Source organism: Pinus tabuliformis, chromosome 5_1 (assembly GCF_031772625.1).
Source record: "Pinus tabuliformis cultivar Carrire ecotype Pingquan chromosome 5_1, CPIR1, whole genome shotgun sequence".
In the NCBI taxonomy this organism is placed as follows: Eukaryota; Viridiplantae; Streptophyta; class Pinopsida; order Pinales; family Pinaceae; genus Pinus; species Pinus tabuliformis.
The window spans coordinates 907,017,717-907,023,988 of NC_142305.1; positions in this window are offsets into that span (position 1 = coordinate 907,017,717).

Consider the following 6,272-nt stretch of genomic DNA (forward strand, 5'->3'; position numbering starts at 1 on the left):
TCTGTTTCTGTACTACTGTTCATTTCTATCTCTACAACCTCGTCCATCTCTACTGTCACATCATTCACATCCGATATCTTTTTCTTGTTCACAAATAATACATTAAAATCATTACTTAAAAGGACATTATAATTGATACTAAGTAAATTCTACTTCAATATCAGGTTCATAGCTACCAGATATAATCTTATTTCTATGGATATAACTAATATTTTAAATATATTTTAGTTTCAACAGATACAAGTGTTTTATAGAAACGTTGAAAGTACTTTCTTGCTTGTAATTGTTGTCATGGATTCAAATTTCTAAGTGTTATATGTTTCTTGAAAATTAAAAAAACTTTGTTTTTAGTAATAGTTCATAAAAAATATTGGTTGAAAAATAAGGAAATACATTGGACTGTATTATGTAAACATAATAAAATGGAAATAAATATAAGAGAAATGAACCTCTTAGGAAATTTATCATTTTCTTTAACAATATTTGTTTTGCTTGTGTTCTCTTTCATTGTATTGATGATATGACTTAAATAAAAATATATAGAATTAAGAAGAATACGAGATTATAATTTCACACCAGGCATGTAATTGAAACGTAAGACCTATATGATTGTGACGTATCTTCTATAAACATGCGTAGCACTATCACATTATCCAGTTATTGAACTTGGTACTTGTTAGGTTCCTATACTACTAGTGTAACCCCTTGTTGTTATTAGTGCAATCCCCTTATTGTATTATTGTGCCCATATAGTCCCCATGCTTTTATTATTGTGCCCCATAAGAGCCCACTATCGTTATTGTTTTGCCCCTACAATATTATTGTTATGTAGGCTCTGATTATATTGGGATCCCTTAGACTCCTATATATAGAAAGGAGGTCTTCTCATTTGTATCATCAAAGAATTGTCCATTTTTGTAATGTAAAGGAAGTTTCCCCCTCGAAGAGGCTGATTTAGAAGTCGTTGATCTATATTTTCTTCTATTTTGTGAGCTAGTTGCATAACATTAGGTATCAGAGCTTTAGATTCTAGGGTTTCGTTGCTTCAAACAGGTCATTGTAGAATTTTCGTTATAACATTTTTTTTGTGATGTTTTAGAAACTAAAATTAAATCCCATTTGAGATGAAATATTGATGAACCTTTGGTCCGAATTTCAGATCTTGTCTCGCTATATTTTCGGAGATATGATCCAAGGAAGTTAGGGTTTTTTCAAGCTCCCGAATTATATCTCAAAAAGGTGACCTGGGGAAAATTGTCATAACTTTCTCTCTGAGAATCAGATTAAAATTTCGTAAAAAGTTACAGAAAATGGATGGACTGTAGTTTTCTATGTATTGTTTCCTAGTCTGAAGGTTGAAATAGTGACACGTGGAACTTCGTATAAGTTCGCTCTATTGAACCAGTCTATAATCAAGCCATCGTGGGATATTTGGAATAACTCTTTCTTGGAGAATTAAATCTTGATCATACTTATGGGGTTGGAAAGAATAATTAGAGGGTTACTACAGGATGAAATTTCAAACCTTGGAGATCTGAAATTACAGAGATACAACAAATTCAATATCAAACTCCTACAAAGCGAAAAAATGTGTGTAGTCTTTTTAAAATTTTGCATAAGTTTGGTTTGAAAAATTAGTTTTAAGTAATTAAAATGGCATAGTGAACCATAATTACCATTAATTGATGCCCCGAAGAAAGAAAATAGAAACACCTGGTAATAAACCTGAAAGTTGTACCATGACTCATGAAGAAGAGGAAGAAATGCAACATGATATATCAAAATTACAAGACCAAGTGCAACAAATTTCACTCTCACAAAAAGGAACATAAGCTAAGATGGACGGTTTAAAGAAAGGCGTGGAAGCTAAGATGAATGATGTCGAAGCTAGTATTGATGGCGTGGAATCTAAGATGAATGGTTTAGAAGTAAACATTGAAGATTTGAAGAAAGACATGGAAGGTTTGAAAGGAGGTTTGGCAAAGTTGCTTCAATAAATGCTTCACAATGGTGAAAAGGTAGTAGAGGAAACTCATGATGAGAACAAAAGAAATGTTAATCATGATTCCGTAGAATCTAATGTTGGATTTAAGACCCATCATGTTCCAAAGATCGATATAAGGAATTTTGATGGCAAGGATCCCGTAACATGGATACTCCAGATGGAGCAATATTTCGATATCCATATTGTGCAAAACGCACAAAAGGTACACATTGAAAATTTATATTCAGAACCCAATCAATTTGTATGGTATCGATGGCTTTGCTCTCGTAAAAAAATTGTCACTTGATCAATTTTTAAGGAGGAAATGATAGCACATTATGAGGATACAAAAAGCAACACCTTCTTTAGCCAATTGATAAACCTCAAACAAAAGGGTTCAATGGTAGAGCACATTGAGGAATTCCAAAAATTGAATATAAGGGTAAAAGATATTCCATAGGAGCATAGAATTGATGTGTTCATAGGGACTTTAAAGGATAACATCCAACATGAGGTTCGCCTTTAGGAACCTGATTCATTGGAGAAGGCATTCAGGTCGGCAAGAAAAGGAACAAGAAATGTCAAAAGAAGAGGATATACACCAAGAACCAACCCTAGAGAAAGAATAAATGAATCCGACCATATCTTGTAATGCATTGGCAAGAATTACCACTCCTCAAACTCTCAAGATAGAAGGACATATCAAGAAGAAAAAGGTAATAGTGTTGATTGATTCGGGTAGTACCCATAATTTTATTCATTGTAAGATAGCCAAGGAATTGAATTTCTTCCTATATCCAGCACCAAAGTGTCAAGTGATGGTTGCAAATGGAGGAACCATAAATTGCTCTAGAAAGTGTCATAATATCAAGCTATCCATGGGAGAATATGTAATTAATACTTCAACGATTTCCATTCCAATGGGTGGTGTTGATGTTGTACTAGGAGTCCAATGGCTACAATTTTTGGGTACGATAGCTTTTAATTTTCAAGAAACTTTCTTGAATTTTTTGGGGAAGGAAAGGAAGTTGAATTAAGGGGTATCGTAGGGAAACCAGGAAAGATAATCAGCTCTAACAGTATGAAAAAACTTCTAAAGAAAGAACAACGAGGCATAATTGCACAATTATGTCCACTAGAGGTTCCCACATCGAAATCATCTCTTTCTCCAGATCTCCAAAAAGTTTTGGAAAATCACTCCAAGGTAGATTCCCAAAGGCCTCCCACCTATTCATGATCATGATCATGCTATTCATTTGATTCCAGGAAGTGTTCCCCCAAACATCAGTCCTTATAGATATCCATATGCCTAAAAGAGTGAAATTGAACGTATGGTTGCAGAAATGTTAGAGGTTGGTATAATTCAACCAAGTCAAAGTTCTTTCTCTGTTCTAGTGGTATTGGTACATAAGAAGGATGGATCATGGTGCATGTGTCCGGATTATAGGGAGCTCAACAAGCTTATTATTAAAGATAAGTTTCCCATTCCTTCCATTGATGAATTATTGGATGAATTACATGGAACAATTTACTTCACCAAGTTGGATCTTCATTTAGGATATCACCAAATCATAATGAAGACTGAAGACATTCCAAAATCAACATTTAGAACTCATGAGGGTCATTATGATTTTTTGGTCATGCCTTTTGGCCTTACCAATGCACCGTCTACATTTCAAGGTTTGATGAACTCCATTTTCAAACCCTTCCTCAGAAAATTTGTCTTAGTATTTTATGATATACTAATCTACAAAAAGTCTTGGAAGGATCATGTTCAACATGTTGACAGGGTGCTCAAACTATTGGAGGAGAAACAATTATATGGAAAAATTTCTAAATGTTTATTTGGAGTACAAGAGGTGGAATATTTGGGTCATATTGTATCTCATGAAGGTGTTAAAGGTAGACCCTAGAAAAATTAAAGCCATTACGGAATGGAAAATTCCCACATCCGTAAAGCATTTGCGAGGATTTCTCGGGTTGACAAGGTATTATTGCAAGCTTTTTCAGAATTATGGGAGAACATCAGTACTTCTAACAACATTACTAAAGAAAGATGCATTTTCTTGGACTCTAGAAGCAACGAAGGCCTTTGAACATATTAAAGAGGCAATGTGCCAAGCACTAGTCTTAGATATGCCAGACTTCACAAAAACCTTTATTGTGGAATGCGATGCCTCAGGAAATGGAATTGATGCTATTTTAATGCAAGAAGAAAGACCCATTTCTTTCGAAAGTCATCCAATCAAAGGAAAGTATTTAAACAAAGCTATTTATGAGAAGGAAATGTTGGCAATACTACATGCACTTAATAAATGACGACCTTACCTAACAGGAAGACACTTCAAGGTAAAAATGGATCATGATAGTCTTAGATACTTTTTAGAACAAAGGTTATCTTCAGAAGAACAACCAAAATGAGTCACAAAGATGTTGGGTTATGACTTTGAAATCATCTACAAAAAAGGGAATAAAAATGTTTTTGCAGATGCACTCTCAAGAAAGGATGAGGATGTGGAAGCATTGTTTTGTGCCATTTCTATTATCAACCCAAATTGGATAAATGGAGCAAAGGATGAATGGAAGAATGATGAAGTGTGGGCACTCATTCAAAAGTTGCGGCAAGATCCCAGTACATCCAATACATTTCGCTAGAAAAATGATTCGTTATGGTACAAAGATCGATTATACCTCTATAATAATTCCCAACTCAAACAAAAGATTCTTCTAGAATTGTACACCTCTCCCTTAGGAGGGCACTCGGGATTTTTAAAAGCTTACCACAAGGTTAATAATTTATTTTTTTGGGGATGGCCTTAAATTTGATATTCAAAAGTTTGTGGCAGAAAGTTTGGTTTGCTAACACAATAAAGTTGAGACAATTAAGACCCCAAGTCTGTTACAACCTTTATCCATTCCAAGTCAACGTTGGGAGGAGGTTTCAATGGATTTTATCACATGTTTACCCAAGTCCGAAGGAAAGAGTGTCATCATGGTGGTAGTTGATAGACTTACCAAGTATGCACACTTTTGTGCATTATCTCATCCATTTAAAGCCAGTATAGTTGATACTGCATTTATGGAAACAATTCAAAAGCTACATGGAAACCCAAAGATTATTGTAAGCGACACAGACCCCATTTTCACTCGAAATTTTTGGACATAATTATTTTCTTGTCTGGGTACTCAATTAGCTCATAGCTCATATTATCATCCTCAATCTGATGGGAAAACTAAGATAATGAACAAATGTTTGGAAGGATATTTTTGTTGTTTTGTATCTGATAAACAGACACAATGGGCCAAGTGGTTGCCTCTTTCTGAATGTTGGTATAACACTTCCTTCCATACTGCAACAAAAATGACCCAATTTATGGCACTTTATGCATATCATCCACCTTCCATCACATCATCTTTAAAAGAAAATTCTAAGGTTCAAGCAATGGAAGATAACATCGAGCATCAACAACAAGTTCTCAAACTCTTAAAGGATAACCTCACTTTGGCGTAGAATAGAATGAAACAACAGGCAGATCAACATCGTAGCAAAATAATTTTTGATGTAGGTGACTGGGTATTTCTACGACTAAAACCATACAAACAAATGTCGCTCAAGCAAGCTAAGAAGGATAATAAATTATCACCAAAGTATTATGGTCCATACAAGGTGTTACAAAATATTAGTACTATGACATACAAATTGGAGCCTCCTGCATCTTCCCAAGTGCACCCAGTTTTCCATGTTTCATGCTTAAATAAGGTTATAGGTGAGAAGATCCTAGTTCAAACAATATTTCCAAAACTTGATGAGGAAGGAAAAATCATATTGGAACCTGATGCAGTCATAGAAACAAGAAATCAACAACTACGAAATCAATCAATTTCAGAGTATCTAATCAAGTGGAAGAACTTACCCGTTGAAGATTCCACATGGGAGGATGAGAATTTTATACAGAAGCATCCAGAACTACTCAAACATTGATGACAACACTATTTGAAGGAGAGGGGCATGTTAGGTCCCTATACTACTAGTATAACCCCTATTTATTCTTAGTGCAACCCCCTTATTGTATTATTGTGCCCATATAGTCCCCATATTGTTATTATTGTGCCCCATAGAAGCCCATTATTGTTATTGTTGTGCCCCTATAATATTATTGTTATGTAGGCTCTGATTGTATTGGGATCCCTTAGACTCCTATATATAGAAAGGAGGTTCTGTCATTTGTATCATTAAAGAATTGTTCATTTGTGTAATGTAAAGGAGGTTCCCCCCTCGAAGACGCTG